General features: G+C 41.2%; 1 long non-coding RNA gene and 1 pseudogene across 3 annotated transcripts; both read left to right on the forward strand.

Annotated features, from left to right (window-relative positions):
- The first annotated feature begins 1,332 nt into the window (after positions 1-1,332).
- Positions 1,333-7,028, forward strand: LOC136508988 (uncharacterized). Of its 3 annotated transcripts, none has more exons than XR_010772174.1 (3): positions 1,333-1,630; positions 4,037-5,466; positions 6,197-7,028. It is a non-coding gene; the product is annotated as an uncharacterized lncRNA (long non-coding RNA). The 3 variants fall into 3 exon arrangements; XR_010772175.1 differs by having other exon boundaries at positions 4,037-4,483; XR_010772173.1 differs by lacking the exon at positions 6,197-7,028 and having other exon boundaries at positions 4,037-4,483; positions 5,355-6,185.
- Positions 7,029-14,237: 7,209 nt separating this feature from the next.
- Positions 14,238-15,669, forward strand: LOC136507495 (uncharacterized; annotated as a pseudogene).
- Positions 15,670-18,681: the final 3,012 nt, after the last annotated feature.

Raw genomic sequence — 18,681 nt, forward strand, 5'->3', positions numbered from 1 at the left:
ATCATCATGAATTCACTCCCTAAATTTTGATGACATGGCTTCAGTAGTATTACTAATTGGACACACCACCAAAGCAACTATGTTAATCCTCGTGAGTCGTGACATGTTAGAAAAAAAAAAGATGAATCTAAGAAATTCTAAAAAAAAAAGAGTCATTAAATTGGTAGACTATATAATCATGATTGGTAATAATAGCCAACAGATCTATTTTGTTTAGTAAAAAAATTAGGCATTCTACCGATACAGAAAACAATATAAAATAACTCCTTATTTTGCATCTAAATTACTCAACCATAATCCATAATCTAAGGTACCCTTCCAAATTTATATTTAAATTACCTACCTGCTCTATATTTTTAAGAAGATTACCTCTGCTTATACTGAAAGCCATACGAGTTTTACAAATCCGCGGTTAATTGGGGTTGCTAAAACAAAAAAGCCAAGTGTTTCCATCCACCTCAATTCAGCATATTGTGGATGAGGAATTGCATCATTTCTTGCTCCTCCTTCAGCAACATGGCCGGCTCTATAGATTTTATGGCCTTGGGCAAGGAAGGTAAGGGCCCATTAGACTAGAATTAGACAACCTTAACATTCTTACTACTGGTATTAAGTAGATCAGAAATTAGAGATAGATTGTAAGACTAAGATATATAGAATTATCTGAATATGATAGTGTCGAGGATCGCCGCGCGCCGCATGCTATGATCGATTGGTGATTTGCAATGAGCCACTTACGGCCACATGCAGTGGCGCGGTGCCACGGCGAGTGCAATTGTGCAAGGGGCAGAGCCACAGAGGGCGATAAGCGGAGAAGGTGAGAATGTGAAGACCCTGGCTACGACGGCGTGACGTTTCAGCTCCTCATATTCCAATCACGTTCCTTTTCTCCGTGGGCTTAGGCTATCTTCAACAACAATATCCAAAATACAAAACATATTTGTCTTTTGGGTAGCGCTACAGACAAAAGGTTCAGTACCTATTCGACATCTTCTCCAACAACAAGACCCAAAATAGAATTCTTTCTGCAAATGGGTTTCAGGAGAGAGGATGTTCTCAAACAACTCAAAATAGGTCTCCCGTATCCCCACCATTCACTTCTGAAAAAAAAAGATAGGGGATTTCTATTTATCTCTCGGTTGTAATTGTGTTTCTTAAACAATCAGTTTTTTATGGCGGTGATTTTGTTGAGATCCGTGCTATTCTGAGTGTGTGTATTTGTTTTTGGGTCGCTTCCCTGCGAACGGGTCGTTTTTTGGTTTTACATAGGCCCATTTCAGTCCATCTTTCATCGTTCATTTTTTTATTCTCCTGCTCGATACAGACACTCGACGGAGGAGAGACAGTGCGCTTGTCCTTCAAAAAAAAAAAAAAAAAAAGAGAGAGCGTGCTTGTTGCTCGCCGGAGGCGGAGGCTTAGGTGCCGACGCCAGCGCCGGCTCAGGCGTCGCCGGAGGCGGAGGCAGAGGCGGGGGTGGCGGCGGCGGACACGGACGCAGAGGCGGCTGCGGCTGCGGCTGCAGAGGCGAACGCGGAGGTGCTGACGCCAGCTCCGGCTCTTGCGTCACCGTCGTGCGAAGGACTGTGCTTCTCTCGTCGTCTCGTCTTCTCGTTGGAGGCGGAGTCCGAAGGTGCGTGCTGTCATTTGTGTCTTCCGGATGATTTTGGATTTCATTAAATTTTGTTCATGAACATTTTGGTGTGCGTGGACGCACGGGGGGTCAAAAGGTGTACCAACGGAAGGTGGATGAGTTGGATTTGGTGGCCACGAATTTTCGGGCATAAGGAGAGGAGGAGGGTTGTTTGGTGTAGGATCTTCCTGAATTTGTTTGGTTCGGCAGTTGAGCTTGTACCCACAGGGCTGTTACGTATGATGTATACTGGATTTTCGTTGCTAATTGGTTTATTAGTGGACATTCCAAAGCTATGCTACAGTTTTTTTTTTTTTTTTTCCTCCCCCATGTTCCCATGTGTACTTCTGTCAGTTCAGTGTAACTAATTAGTTCTGCATTCTGTCAGAGGAGGGGGGGGGGGGGGGGGGGGGGGGGGGGGGGGGGGCTCAAAATCAAGGTCATACACATATACGTCGTCAAAGGGGGATTTGTACCTGAGTACCTCACTTGTTTTAGACCAACTTATTCATATTTTTGAAATAAAAAATCATGGTCCATTATTTGCCCGATTAGTAAACATATGTGGTCAACAATCTGTGTATGAGTTTTGCTGATATGTGTGTCTTGGTGACCCAATTATTAGCTAACCTCATGTACAGCCACTGCTGCTATGATACTGCCTTATTGTCTTCTTTTTCTTTCTTGGTGATTTTAGGCAATCAAAGTGTATATACCATGGTATAATTGTCTGAAGTAGTTGATCAAGATGCCTGATATCCTAGTTGAGTTTGTGGTAAAAGCAAGAAACGACTCCAGTTATTGATACACATAATATCGAGTAGGCGGTAAAACAGATTATAGAAGAGGCCATATTGTAATTATGTGTTTTTAAATCTGTGAATTTATCATATCCATAATCCAGCGCACAATGCCTCTTGGTTAGTTTGTTTTGTGGCATCACTAACTGATAATTGGCATTGATCTGATAAAACCGATCATAAGTGATTTTGCTTAATTAATATCTGTTTCATTCTGGAAAGTAATTTGTTGTTTGTAATTATGATCACGGTCGTTGGCCTATTGTTTATTTATTTGGTTTTTGCTTGTTTTGATCACGGACATTGGCCTGGAACACCAGTAGGCTCTGGGCATTGTCATGGACGTAGCATGGCATGTGTGGGTGTAATATTACATTCCAGGGGTCGCAATGAAGTGCATGATACAGTTTTGATTGATGGTCATCTAATTGCCTGTGCTGGTTCTTTACTTTTGAGGTCTATATGTAGGGATGTTGTGCATTGTTCTATTTTTGCTTTTGAGCTGTGGTTAGGGGCTTAACTCCAAGTGTTGGATGATACCATATGTGCTTCATTTTCTTAGTTTAGTTTCAAGTTTAGGATTGTTATTAGTTCAATTTTTAGTTAACTCTAGTTTTGTATTAGTTTATTTTTTCAGCTTTAGTAACTCACCTCCATCGTGATTCAAGTATTCAGTTACTAAGGTTCATTATATTCGTGCAGCAGCAGTTCAGTATATTCGGTGTTGTGTTTTTAGTTTTCGTGATTTAGCAGTCAGGGATGCTTGCTTGTTTGTAGCAAACCATCAAAGGTTTTTTTTTCTGTTGCCATGAAAACTGATTTTTCGTTCACATGTTACTGCAATATTTGCTTGATTGTTAGTCTACTCAGATTATATTTGCTCATGTAGCAATTTGAAGATAACCATGTTGCAATGGTGGTCTGATTTCAATTTGGGAGCTGGATGATAATTGGTCTGTCCATTCTGTATAATAATATTAGGTCATTAGTTCTCTATAGGATTTTACATTGGTTTCAGATTTGGATTAGTTTAATTTCAGGTTTCCGAAGCTGTATACGTTAGTTTCAGTTTCAGTTATGTTATTAGTTTAGTATTGTGTACTTTCAGTTTAAGTATTTCAGTCGCATTTTATAAGTTTTAATTGACTCCTTAGTTTTTTTTGTTGGCATGGAGTTTCTGTAATCCAGCCTGGTGCATGTTTTTTAATTTTTTTTTCATTATTATTTAGTTTCAGTTGTAGATATTTTAGTCCCATTGTGATTCAGGTACTAAATCTAAGTTTCTAGTTTGTCAGTTTCAGTCTTAGGTATGTTTCACATTGGTTATGATGTTTACTGAATCTAGTTCAGTTCGCTGTACATTTTCAGTTGAGTTTCAGTTAACTGAATCTAGTTCAGTTCAGGTTTAGTGTTTTTTTCATACATCTTTCAGTGCTTTTATTCATACATGACGTAGTGAGTTTTCAGTGTCTCTTTTCATACATGTTTCAGTTTTTTTTTCGTACATGACAAAGTGAGTTTTCAGTGTCTTTTTTGATACATGTTTCAACGCTTTTTTTTACATGATGTAGTGAGTTTTCAGTGTCTTTTTTCATACATGTTTCAGTGCTGTTCCATAAAGAGGAAGGTACACAGGGAGCAGCAAGCTAGCGCAATGACATCCTCTTCTTCTTCGCCGCATAAATCCGGCGCCCAGTTCACACCACGAACAAGCTTCTCTTCAAAAGGCGATTCCTTCTGATCCTCTTCTTTGTCGCATTTTATAAGTTTTAATTGACTCCTTAGTTTTTTTGTTGGCGTGGAGTTTCTGAAATCTAGCCTAGTGCATGTTTGTTTTTTCATTATTATTTAGTTTCAGTTTTAGTATTTCAGTCCCATTGTGATTCACGTATTAAATCTCAGTTTCTAGTCTTCTCAATTATATTGCAAGTCTTCCATAAAGCCCAAGACATCCTTGCAAATCCAATGTGGAGCTTTACACTTGTCGTAAAGTCATCTTCTTCCCTGAAAATGAGCCCGTGAGATGGGAAGGACTCCTAACAAAGAATGACAGGTATACAACCGTACCCTAAATGTATTTCGCAGGATGACAAGTAAAGAATATGTGGTCAATTGTTTCCACATTCTCACACAGAAGACATTTAATAACGCCACCATTTGAACCCCTGTGCTGTAAAATAGATGCAGCAGGAAAGCTTTTGATTATGCATCTACCAAAGAAATTTTTTGATTTTTAAGGGTATCATCTTGTTCTTCCAAATGTGTTCACTATCTTTGTAAAAAACACCCCCTTGTGTTTAAAATATATGTTGTGATTTGGTAGTAAAATCATTTAAGTTTGGTGTGGACTTCAGTGGACTTAGGCCTGAGGTGCCACTGGCTTGTCAGTATAGCAAGTCGAGCTGGATTTATTGTGCACTCTAACAAGTTGTATTAGAGCCCATGGTTGAAAAACCTGGAACATCTTGGCAGCACATGGTGACGGGGGAGCCCATGAACATCTCCACAGGGTCACACGGGTTGTGTGTGATATAAAGAGTCAGACTTAGAGCCTAGGATGACGTATTCCGGAGATCACACAGGGTGCATGTGATGAGACAAAAGAGTTGGGCTTGATGCATGATGAGGAGATTGTTAGGTTTAGTCACATTGAAAATTGATGGTGGTGGAGCACATATAAGGAAGGGAAACCCTCAACCTTTCAGTCTTTCAGACTAGTCTTTTAGGTTTAATTTTTTGTGCTTCATATTTTATTTTATATATTTGCATTAATATAAGTAAATTATTCCAGACCTGTGTTGTTTAATTTTTGGCCTTCATATTTTATTTTATATATGTCTTTTGATTCTGGCATTCATTATCAAATGAGGTGCTGATGTGTGGGAACTGACCTTGTGTAATTTGCGACGTTGCACTGTTGGCAGGTCTGAAGCCTTCTCAACATTCTTCAGTTCATATGTCACAGAAAGAATGTCCTCTCTTCTTTCTCCTGAGTTGTAATGCAAAGCAAGCTCGTATCTTCTGTTAATATATGCGGTGAAAGTTCAATTACTTTGGCATGGCTTAATGCCCTGACGTGCTGATGCACTTTGTCTTTAGACTTCCCGTGTAAAAGAAATTGATTTGGCTAAACTTTAATTAATGAACTATATGGTGTGTTTAGATGCTTAAGCTTTAATTAATTAACACATGCATTAGCTGGCTTATGCTCAAAAATAATTTTAAATACAATTTTTTCCTATTTGTTTTAAATACACAAGGTGATGTTGTCAGGTTGTGCGAAAAATGTCGTTGTTTGGTTGTTTTCAAGTACAACCCTGAAATGAAGCTATGACGTTAGCACGGGCACTATACTAGTAGTCCTAAGGCATTGGTTGGTTGTGGGCTCTGGTTAACCTGGGCCTAGTGTGGCGTTGACTCATGGGTATAATGAGCTGGGTTAGATCTGTTGTGCACTAGAGACCCATAGAAAAAGGTTGTTGGCCCAGATGCCTCAACAAATGAAATATACTAGTCTGATAACTATTGTTGTAGTAGTGCTATTTGAGGAAAAGAAATAAAAATATTGTTCCTTACTCTGTACATCATATATGTAGGCTTAGCAAGGATATTCTCAATCATTACACACACACTCTCTCTCTTGGCTTGGTTCCTAATTCCCACTGCAAAAAGGATTAGGGTATCAAGCACAATTTAGATTTCCTGCCAAAACACCTTCACCTTCACTGCAAAAATGTTTCTAACCCCCATGGTGAAATTTTTGCAGCAAATGAACGACGATTGGGTTAAGTCGGACGGCCTACAAGCCGAAGGAATCCCACTGCTCCTGTGGGAGGCGCACCAGCGACTTGCTACACCGAGACACCGATGTACTACGGACATGAGTACATCGAGGATGATGCACTTGACTCTCTCTATGAAGACCAGCAGCAGGAATTGTCAAGATGGATTACCAAGGCAAAGGAGATTGGAGACGAGTTACGCGACACCAACTTGGAGCTATTTCTAGTAAGACAAGAGAGAACAATTCTGAAAAACAAGTTAGACTCCAGCCGCCAGGAGTTGAAGGAAGCCCTACAACAGTCACGTGCCAGGAAGCGTGCGAAGAGGACGAAGAAAGGAAGAAGGACCGTGACCATGCGCCCCGTAACAGCAGGCACACGAGATGGAGTACCAGCATATGACCCACAGGACCCACACTTCGATCTGAATGGATACTTTTCAAGGGAGTCACCCTCTGACCGAGAGACAGTTGAGACTGAGGAGTCCATGGCAGACAATTTCACGAAGGCCGAGCCATCACGAGTCGTTTGTGGGCAGGATGATGATGGATATGCACAAGAGCTTTATACGCTGCGAGACGAGCGGTTGGCCTAGGAAAAGGGCAATGTTGCACACCGGGACCTTCGCAAGATGCAGTTCAAGTAGAAAATAAGTTAGAGTTGTAGCATACAGTTCATGTAAAATAAATAATATAAGCTGTAGTAGCTAGTAGTAGTGTCTAGTATCCTGAGTAGTAGTAGTACGCCTAGTGTCGCTTCGATGTCATTAGAAGTGTGAGTTGTCGTGCAGTAATCACCCTAGTAGTTGTTATAGATGCACCCTTGTATCATATATGTATGACTGTTCGTGTGATGTATATATTGTGTGCTTGTTTATGCATGTGTGTCTTTACTTGCTTGTTATTTTATTTTCTTTCGCCCAAATCCTAGAGGATGTCTTCTCATCCTTGCTGCTCCATAGCAACAGATGGAAAGGAGGTCCGATAGGATTCGAGATCGCTGTGAAAGGGCCGCCGAAAGGCAGGTTCATGAAGAACAGGAACTAGTTGCACCACAACCTAGAAGCTGGCATAACAGATGCAATCGCGAACATTGTAACCGTAGGCATGGGCACGAGCAACCACAGGAAGATAATATCCCGATTGTAGAAGAAGTACATGAAGGAGGTGAAGAAGAAGTTGAGCAAAATGTTGGAAATGACCCAGTACAAGGGGAGGAACCCCTGCCACCCCCACCAACATTGGCAGAAGTAATGGATCGACATACACGATTATTGGAAAATCTTGCAAGAAGACAAGATAATGGAAATGGACAAGAAAAAATGGCAGCATTCATGAGGCTTCACCCACCAACATTCAATAGTGCGGACGATGACCCATTGCCAGTAGATGATTGGTTACATACCATCACCAAGAAATTAAATGCAGTACGAGCCACCGAGGAAGAAAAGGTTATTTTAGCCACCCACCAACTGGTAGGAGCCACTGGTGAATGGTGGGAAACTATCAAGATGCAGCTAATGAGCCAGAAGCTATCACATGGCAAGAATTTGTGGAGGAATTCCGTGAATATCACATCCCCGAAGGAATCATGGAGATAAAAGCAGAAGAATTTCGCTCCCTGAGACAGGGCCCAATGACAGTGAATCAGTACATCAGGAAGTTTATGAAGCTGGCACGCTATGCACCAGAGGATGTTAATTCTGACAAGAAGAAGCAGAGATGTTTTAGGAGAGGACTCAGTGCATCTCTAAGAGAATAAATGGTCACTCACATCTACCCTGATTTCAACATGCTAATAAACCACACTATCTTGCTGGAAGAAGAATGTGTCAGAGGTGAAGGAGAACGAAAGCGTAAGTTCCTGATACAACGTGCTCGCCAACAAGAAAGGACACAACAAGTCTGCATCAACAACACCGCACCCACAAGGTATCAGCTGACCATGCAGTATAGGACATCCGAACCCAGCACTTCATAGACCACATCCAACTACAAGAACAACAACAACAGCAATAGCAACAACAACAATCAGCCCAAGAGTACCAACAATACAGCAGTGGAGACATGTTTTGGATGCCGATAGCCAGGACACCGCGTAGCCCAATGCCCATATAAAGCCGCAAACTCTGCCCCTACTCAGTCTGTAGCTAGCAATAAGACATTCGCCTCAGGAGTCAGACGCACAACACCTCAGAACTCTGGACCACCAAGGAGGAATGCCCCGAACTTTGGGCAAGGCCGTGTGAACCACGTGAACGCAGAGGAAGTACAGGCAGCACCTGATGTCGTGTATGGTGAGTTTTTAGTAAACTCCACTTCTGCAACCGTGTTGTTTGATTCCGGTGCCTCGCATTCATTTATTTCTGCTTGTTTTGTACTTAAAAATAGTTTAAGAACAGTGTTACTCCCCACCCCTCTCTTGATTCGAACCCCTGGAGCAATCCTCAAATGCACCCTCAAATGCCCTCAAGTGAAGATAATGATAGACATAGTAGAATTTCAAGTAGATTTGGTAGTACTGAAGATAGAAGGTTTGGACATAATACTAGGAATGGATTGGTTAGAGAGACACCATGGGACTATATTCTGCAGTGATAGAGCCGTAACCCTGGTAAATCACAATGGAATAAAGGTAGAATGTCACCCCCAAGCTCCCAATGCAGAACCAATGGTTTGCAACATACATGCAACAAGCATTGAAGAAGTATCAGTCGTATGTGAGTACCCCGATGTATTTCCTAAAGAGTTACCCGGAATGCCACCTAATAGAGACTTGGAGTTTATTATTGACCTAATACCCAGAACTGCACCAATCGCAAAGAGGCCCTACCGAATGGCAGCCAATGAGTTGGAAGAATTGAAGAAGCAACTACGAGAGTAACAAGAGAAATGATACATTAGACCAAGCTCATCACCTTAGGGATCACCAATTTTGTTCGTAAAGAAGAAAGATGATAGCCTCTGAATGTGTATTGATTATCGGTCTTTAAATGAAGTCACCATCAAGAATAAGTACCCTCTACCCAGAATTGATGACCTATTTGATCAACTAAAAGGTGCCAAGTATTTCTCCAAGGTAGATCTAAAATTAGGCTACTATCAACTAAAGATTTGGCTCAGCGATGTACCAAAGACCGCGTTTGTGACCCGCTATGGACAGTATGAGTTCACCGTAATGCCATTTGGACTAACCAATGCCCCAACATATTTCATGAATCTGATGAATAAAGTCTTTATGGAGGAATTTGATAAATTCATAGTAGTATTCATCGATGACATTCTTATCTATTCAAGAAGTGCTGAAGAACATGAGCAACATTTGAGAGTAATATTGAACAAGTTATAGGAACGTGAGCTATATGCTAAGTTTAGCAAATGTGAATTTTAGCGACAAGAAATCGCCTTCTTAGGACACATTATCACCGTAGAAGGAGTAAAGGTAGACCCAGAGAAAGTTAAGGCCGTATCAGAATGGAAGCAACCAACAAATGTGACAGAGATTCACAGTTTCTCGGACTAGCAGGCTACTACAGAAGATTTATTGAAGGATTTTCAAAGATCGCAAGACCCATAACCGCCCTAACACAGAAAGGAAAGGAATTCAAGTGGACGAAAACATGCATGAAGAGTTTCCAAGAGTTGAAGACCCGGTTAACCACAACCCTAATACTCACACTACCAGACATGCACAGGAGCTTTATAATATACTATGGTGCCTCTTGACATGGATTAGGGTGTGTCCTAATGCAAGATGATAAAGTGGTCGCATACGCCTCTCGATAATTGAAGAAACATGAAGAAAATTATCCGACACACGATTTGGAACTAGCAGCCGTGGTGCACGCACTGAAGATATGGAGACACTATCTCATTGGAAACAAATGTGATATATTTACGTACCACAAGAGTTTGAAGTACATTTTCACTCAGCCCAATTTGAACCTATGACAAAGGAGATGGTTGCAATTGATCAAGGACTACGATCTAAGCATAAAATACCACCCGAAAAAAGCCAATGTAGTTGCAGACGCATTAAGTAGGAAGGCATATTGTCACTACATGATGACTCTAAACCGAAGACCAGAGTTAGCACAAGGAGTCCACCTATTGAATTTGCAAATTATACCTCAAGGCACCCTAAATGTCTTGCATATATGACCAACCTAGGAAGATCGGATAAAGGAAACCCAAGACAAGGATGAAGAAATATAATATTTCAATGAGCAAAGTAGTAAGAAGGAACTCCGAGGATTCAGGTTCAACGAACAAGGGAAATTATGGTATGAAGACCGGATATGCATACCAAAGGATGAAGCACTCTAAAGGTTAATATTGGATGAAGCACACCATTCAGCCTACTCTATCCACCTAGGATCAACCAAGATGTACATGAACCTTAAACAAAAATACTAGTGGACCGGAATGAAAGGAGATATCGCAAAATATGTCGCCAGATGTGATATGTGTCGATGAGTCAAGGCAAGAACATCAACAACCAGTGGGACTACTTCAGCTATTGCACAAACTAGTATGGAAATGGGACGAAATCAGCATGGACTTCAGAGTTGGACTGCTCAAGACGCCAAATGGACACGACTCAATATGGGTTATAGTAGATCGATTGACAAAGGTGACACACTTTATTCCAGTAAGGACTGATTACAAGGGTAATAAGTTGGCACAGTTATACATCGACAACATCCTTAGATTACATGGGGTACCAAGCCAAATAGTTTTAGATAGAGGAACAAAATTCACCGCCCAATTCTGGAAGAGCTTACATAAAGCTCTGGGAACACGCCTTGATTATAACTCAGCCTATCATCCACAAACCGACAAACAGATAGAATGAGTAAACTAGATATTGGAAGACATGTTGCGAGCCTACGTACTCACCTATGGAAAAGACTAGGAAAAGAGCATGTCATTCGCAGAATTCTCTTACAACAATAGTTATCAAGTAAGCTTGAAGATGGCACCATTCGAAACCTTGTATGGAATGAAATGCCAAACACCATTAATGTGGTCCGAGGTGCCAAAGAGCAAGTTGCCAAAGTCTGAGAGAACTTGAAGGCTACACAAAGTAGACAGAAGAGCTATGCAGATACCCAACGAAGACCGCTAGAATTCCAACCCAGAGAATTCACCTGAAGATTTCAAGTCAGACGAAAGTTAGCTGTTTACACCAAAATTTGGAGAGAAAAATGCAGGAACTCAAAACTTCCAAAATCGTGCTAATCAAGGAATCGATTGCATAAGGATCGATATCAGCTGATTCAGATACGACTCTGGAATCAGATCTCTTAGGATGATGTCAGCAGATAGCGATGATGAGCTACGGTTGGCGCTAGGAAACTACATATCGGACTCTACAAAAAGAGAAAGATTAGGGTCCAAATTATCTTAAATTAGGAATATTTTCTTCTATGCTAAAGATTGTAATGAGTCATGCTCGAGTAGGGTTCATGTTTAGGTTCCGGGTATAAATATTGGACCCCAGCTATTGTAAAGGACACACAATCAATCCAATATAAGTTACTTACTTTTTTCGGCTCTGGCCACCCCTTAGGAGTAGGAGTAGAGTAGATCTCAGCGAGTTCTTTAGTGAGCAGGGCTGCATTAGTCTGGCCGACCTCTGGCTTGTCTGTAAGTACCGTCATGGCTTATACTTCTATTCGTACGGCTGCATCGATCTGGTCAACATCCACTATGACTCTGGTATAAGCTAGTTATCGACTCTTGTTTTGTTTAAGTACGGCTGCATCGATTCGGTTGACCTCCACTGCTCGAACTAGATTAAGGTCAAGTTATCGGCTCTATCTAAGGGTGGCGTTCCTTCAGATAGATTCATTAAGTTACCGATATTGCTTATTGCTTCCATTATCTATTTAATTACAACAATATCACTTCACCCGATTGGGATTAATCTAGATTGACCTTATATCCTGTTTAACCCATCGTTTGTTAATCTAAACTAATCTAATCTGCATCTTAAATGATGAGTTATGTTTTATCGACTATTTTATGTCAATCTTGATCATGCATAGTGTGTGGTTAAGGCATGTTTTGTCTTGAATAGATCTATTGGCTAACAAAAACCGTTCCATGGCCTGTTATCATAGCCTGTGTGATTCTGCCTCACACTCCACTGTTAGCACCGTGGAGTGGGGATCATTATCTGGTAGATCTATTTCTGATAGGGCATGACCTTAACTATGCGCTATGCCTGAATCGGCTGTTTTAGCCAATATCGAGTGCTTTCACTTACGCAGTTTGCGTCACGAGATCATTGAAGTAGATATAGGTTGAAAGATGTGTTAGCCCCATGATCTTATTATTGTATTACGGCCTGCATGATTCTGTCTCATGCCCCACTGATATTAGTAATAAGTTAGGGTCATCAAATCTATTGTTGTTTCTATGGCCTGCATGATTCTGCCTCATGCCCCACTGGTCATAGCGATAGATGAGATCTAATATGTTCATTAGATTTATCTTTATTAAATGGTTAAATGATGATGGGCTGCTTCTTTTATAAAAAGGGATTTGGTTACTTGCAGTCATTGGCTTAGCATAAACTGATTATTGTTGATATCCTATTGCCATTGATTAATATTTGTCTAAATAACGAGATTCATCCTGAACGATAACCGATTTACCTTCCATAATTCCATGAGCTTCAACTAATTTATTCTTATGAATATGTTGAAATCGACTATTTAGTCGATCTCTTTCCATATCGGCTCTCAGAGCCACACATTCGGGACTGTCTGACAACACCGGCATGTTTGAGACAAGATACCTCTTTGTGGCCGGCCTATCGAGCGCCGCCCACCCACCCATCGCCGCCCCTGCCCGTCGAGCGCTGCCCACCCACCCATCATTGCTCCGCTCATGAGACCACTCGCTCGTGTCTTAGGGGACCGCCACCGGCCGCCCGATGGCCCGTAGGTTTTCGCCACCTACTTTTGAGCCGCAGATTTGCGCGTGTTGGTCCGAGGTTGGAGCAACTGCAACCATTTGAGGAGGTGGAGGGGGTAGAACCAATGTGTACTCCGATGAGCAATGGTGACGGACTAGCGGGTCATCGGTGCGGTTTCGTAGGCACCTTTGGTAATTTCTCATTCCTCTGCTTTTGTGACGTGAGTTGTGGTCACGGTGGTGAGAACAGTCCAGAAGGTTGAGCGTAGATTTGGTGCATCATTCATGAGGAATCGTAGGCTTACTCTAGCATATCCGCCATACTTGATTTCTCCACAGAGTTCTCAGAGGGCAGGCACACACAGTCGAAAAGAGTTAGAGGTGGATTTGGAGGATTGGTTGAGTTTTGATCGATTTCCTCCATTGAGTTCTAAGCAGAAATCTCCAAAAGTAGCGTTCGAGTTACCTAAGCATTCGCAATTGAGTGATTTGGATAGAGTTGAGCGCCTTCGTCATGGCAATTTACCTCCAGTTGTTGTGGTGGATTTGAATTCGATTGCAATTGGGAATTTGCCAATCCATTTCTCATGGAGCAGTAAATCGGATACTGCTTTGGGTGGTGGGGAGGTACAGAAGTCAATAGAGCAAATTGTTCAGGAGTTGTAGCCGCCAGTGAAGCACACAAAAGTGAGTCTACCACCATTGTTGAGGTCTGAAGCTCGAAGAAATATTGAGGGTGCTGTCCGAGTGAAGAATGTGGGGAAGAAAATGAAATGGGCCAAGGCTAAGGAAAAGGAAAATTTAGTTGGGCCGGCCCAGTTAGGCCCATCTATTGAGGACCTATTCGCTCATTCTTATTCCCCTCCACCTAGTCGTAGCCGTAGCCGTAGCCGCATTGTTAAGTCCGCCTCATCTTGGGTCTGGGTTGCCTCCGCTAGGTTTTGGGATCCAGCCACAAATAGTTTTCCAGCGAGTGTGAGGGACATCAGGAAATTTGGGGCTCAGGCGAAGGTTCTCCATTGTGTCCGTCCTAACACGACGGACGAAAGGTCGTTCGTTGAGGTCACCATGGACAAGAGGCAACAAAGTCGTGAAGTTAGAGATGGTGATAGATTTAGAGATACTAAAGATGGGGAGAGATTTTGAGATGGGCGTAGTAGCCATGATGGATTTTAGGGATCTAGGTGTGAAGGTTGGGATTCCTAGGCTCGAGATGGGCGCCATCCGTGATTTGCTCGAGATCAAGGGTACTAGGATCCAAAGTAGGGGCATCAGCAGTTTTGAGGTTAGGAGCAGTGGGAGGCCTAGAATCACAAGAGGATGGGAGATTAGTCTGAAGAGCAAGATGTGTGTCAGATGACTGAAGAAGATCTCCACCACAAGATTGAAGATCGGAGGAAGGGGTATAATGTTCAGCAGAATTGGGGTTCGGGTGTAGGTCAGTCTTTAGGTCTTTCTATGACATGTTTTAATTGCAATGATTATGGTCACCATCATTCTACCTACAAGAAACCACCATTTTGTTATAGTTGTCGAGAGTCAGGTCATAAGTCCAATCAATGCCCTTTGATGAAATCTAACAAGGGTTTGCGACTTTGTGCGTATGGTATGCCTGGTCAGATTTTTTATGCTCTAGATTTACCTAAGCCTAAGGTTGAAGCTAAACCTGAAACTGAGGGACCAATTAGAGCTATTGTGTCGATTTTGGAAGGAAGGGGTACTAAGTTTAGAGTTAAGACTGAATTGCAATATCTGATGGATTCGAATTGGGATTGGGATGTCAAGCGCATTTCAGAGAGTTAATTTCTGGTGAATGTACCATCCAAAGTGGCTTTGAATCTGCTAATCAAGATGAAAAAATCAAGTTTATCACGTCTGACATTATGGCTATGGTTGAGGAGTTAGATATGGATCCAGAGGTGTTTCAGGTTCTTCAGTCTGTGTGGGTTAGAGCTATTGGCATTCCAAAATTTACTAGAACTGAGTTTGCTGTTATGGAGCTTGCCAGGTTGGTGGGTGATCCAGAGGAGGTGCATTTACCATCTTTGCAATGGAAAGTGGTGTGGGTAAAGGTGTCATGCCGAAATCCTAACAAGATAGGTGGGACATCTGAAGTGTTTATTAACAAGAAGGGTAGGAAGATAACTTGGTATTTTTTAGACAAACTCCAAAATTATCCACCATCCAAGCTAGATGATGATCTTGATGATGAAGAAGATGATGTTACTGATGAAGAACACCCAGAATCACAGGAGAGCCATGGATGGCTGGAATTGGGCAAACCTACACCTGGTGATACTAGTCAGAAATATGGGTCTGGTTCTTCTAGTCATCAAAGGCAAGTTGCTATGGGTAGTTCTAAAAGTACTGGTCCACTTGCTGAAGAATTAGAGATGAATTCTCAGGGACATAATGTTGATACAAATGATTATCAGAAGTTGATGGCAAAATCTGACATTTTTCAAGATATGCATTATTTAGCTGCTAGTCTAAATCCGCAGGGTGATCTGGAACTTGAAAATGGTGTCATCTGATGGGGTTCAGACATCTCTTTTGGAAGGTGTAGTATCTGATGGGGTGCTAGTCCACAATGATGAGGACAAAGTAGCAGTTCCTGTAGCGATGAAGACTTTGGAGTCGATCTTGACTTATCAAGAGGAATCATGTGGGGTTTTGAAACTTAAGCCAGTCAAGAGTGCCCTGGTTCATTTCAATACCAGACACTATTTGAGAATTCAAGAGGAGGGAGCAATGCAAGATAAACTAAATGCCAGGACAACTGATGCAAAAGGTATTAAATTCATTCCCTCATCTTCTTGTTCTACTGATACTTGCTCCTTAGATTCTATGGCTAGAGTATATGGTTTCTCATTGGGGCAAGATGAGGTTTCTAGAATTGCTAACATTTCTTTGATACAAGCTAAGGAAGATGCTTTCATTGCTTTGCAAAAAACTAAGCAAAAGATTGAGTCGAGTTCTGTTATCCCAAATGATACAATTATTAGAGTTCCTTTGGAGATTGAGAGTTCTATGGATTTGAGCCCCCAGGCGTAAGAGTTGATGGGGGTGGTGCTAATACAAAGAATAATTTATCTCATAGAGATCAAGGATGAAGTTTCTGTATTGGAATATTAGAGGACTGGGAAATGTAGGGAGGAGGAAGTTGCTTTTAGAATTAGTTAATAAACATTCTTTTGATTGCATATGTTTATAGGAAACCATTAAGTCTTCTTTTAGATATAGAGAGTTAGAGAGGTTCGCTGGTTAGAAGGATATGTCTTGGTCCTGGTTGCCTTGTTCTGGGCATTCAGGTGGTTTTCTCATGGGTGTGGATAAAGAGTTGGCTATAGTTACAGCTAAAGATGTGGATAATTTTTACCAATGTTTCAATCTTACCATGAAGGCAGATGGTTTTCAGTGGATGATTTTCAATGTATATGGCCCTGCTCATGATGATAGGAAGTTAGAGTTCTTGGAATAGATTCAATCTAAAGTTCAGTCGGTGGAATGCCCTATGATTCTAGGTGGAGATTTTAATTTGGTGAGAAGAATTGAGGAAAAATCTAATGGAAATGTGAATGTCTAGATGATGGAGGCATTTAATGAAATGATCAATAATACAGCTCTCAGGGAACTACATAGGACTGGAAGTTGTTTTACTTGGACAAACAAACAAAATCCTCCGATTATGTGTGTTCTTGATAGAGTTTTGGTGTCAAATTCCTGGGAAGATAAGTTTAGTCTGACGTCGGTGGTAACTGGTCCGCTGCTAGGATCAGATCATAATCCTCTTATAGTGGACACGGGAGGTAGTGTGCCAGGTCAGCAGTATTATTTCAGATTTAGTGCTCATTGGCTCCAACAGGAGGGTTTCAGAGAATGGGTGAGAGATAAATGGCCTTCAAGGTTTAAATATGATCCTTTAGATCATTGGCATGTGATTTCATGTTAGTTGAGGAGAGCTATAAAGGGCTGGGGTTAGAATATGGATAGCTAGAGAAGAAAATAGAAGGAAGAAATTATTAGAAGAATTGCCATATTGGATGATTGGAGTGATGAAAGAGAACTATCTCATTTGGAGTGGGAGGAAAGATATGCTTTAGATCATACCTTTAACTAGATGCTGTTAGATGAGGAGTTACAATGGCAAAGAAGAGGTGGTGAGAAATGGCTGTTGGCTGGTGACTCAAATTCTAGTTATTTTCACAAATGTGCTAATGGCAGGAGAAGGAAAAATGCATATTTCAATGCTGGAGGTGAATGGTCAAGAAGTGGTTGAGCCTGACAGCCTTAGAGATCACATTACAGATTACTATAAGAGATTGTTTGGGAGTGAAGATGTGGCTGATATGGATTTGGACAGGGATCTTTGGCCGAGTTATCAGCAAATTTAGCAAGAAGAGAATGAGTTTTTGACTAGACCCTTCTCCTTAGAAGAACTTGATGTGGTGATTAAGGAGATGAAAAATAATATGGCTCCAGGTCCGGATGTTTTTTCAATAGAATTTTTCAAAGCTTTCTAGAATATGATAAGAGGGGATATGAAAGAAATGCTAGATAGATTATATGATGGGTAGTTGGAGCTATGTAGATTAAACTATGGAGTTATTATTCTGTTACCCAAGATTAAACCAGCGACTAGTGTCAAACAATTTAGACCGATTTGCCTTTTAAATATAATATACAAGATTATCACCAAAACACTCACTATAAGGCTCTCAACAGTGGTTGGCAGGGTGGTGAGTAATTTTCAAAGAGCTTTTATACCTGGAAGAAATATTTTAGAGGGAGTGGTGATCCTGCAGGAGGTGATGCATGAACTTAAGGATACAAAAACAAGTGGGGTTATCATCAAGTTGGATTTTGAAAAAGCGTATGATAGAGTTAATTGGAATTTTTTAGAGGAAGTACTTCATAGAAAAGGGTTTGATATGAAATGGATTCAATGGATGAATAAAGTTTTTAGAGGGGGAAAGGTGTGCATTGATTTGAATGGTGAAAGAGGGGACTATTTTAGAAACTTTAAAGGACTCAGACAGGGTGATCCTTTGTCTCCACTGTTGTTTAATCTTGTAGCAGATGCCCTTTCTGCTATGCTATCGAGAGCCTGTGCTACTGGGATGATTAAGGGGCTTGTACCATACTTAGTTGAAGGAGGGTTAACACACTTACAATATGCTGATGATACTATTCTACTCCTGCAATTTGATTTGCAAACCTTGCGAAATGTTAGAGTGATTCTTTCTTGCTATGAGGTTATGTCAGTAATGAAGATAAACTTTGAGAAAAGTGAGATTTTCTCAGTAGGACTGTCTGCTATGGAGATGAATGTTGTAGCATAGATGTTGGGATGTAAAAGTGGAGTTCTCTCGATGAAATATCTAGGAATGCCGGTTAGTTTTCATAAGATATCAAAAGCGCAAATGAGCTATGTTTGTGAGAAGACAGAGAACAGACTGGGAACTTGGCAATGTGAGTATCTTTCATCAGGGGGAAATCCATTTTGATTGATTCTTGTCTGTCTAGCATACCCATGTACACGATGG

The sequence above is a fragment of the Miscanthus floridulus genome, chromosome 15, assembly GCF_019320115.1.
Source record: "Miscanthus floridulus cultivar M001 chromosome 15, ASM1932011v1, whole genome shotgun sequence".
NCBI classification, from domain to species: Eukaryota; Viridiplantae; Streptophyta; class Magnoliopsida; order Poales; family Poaceae; genus Miscanthus; species Miscanthus floridulus.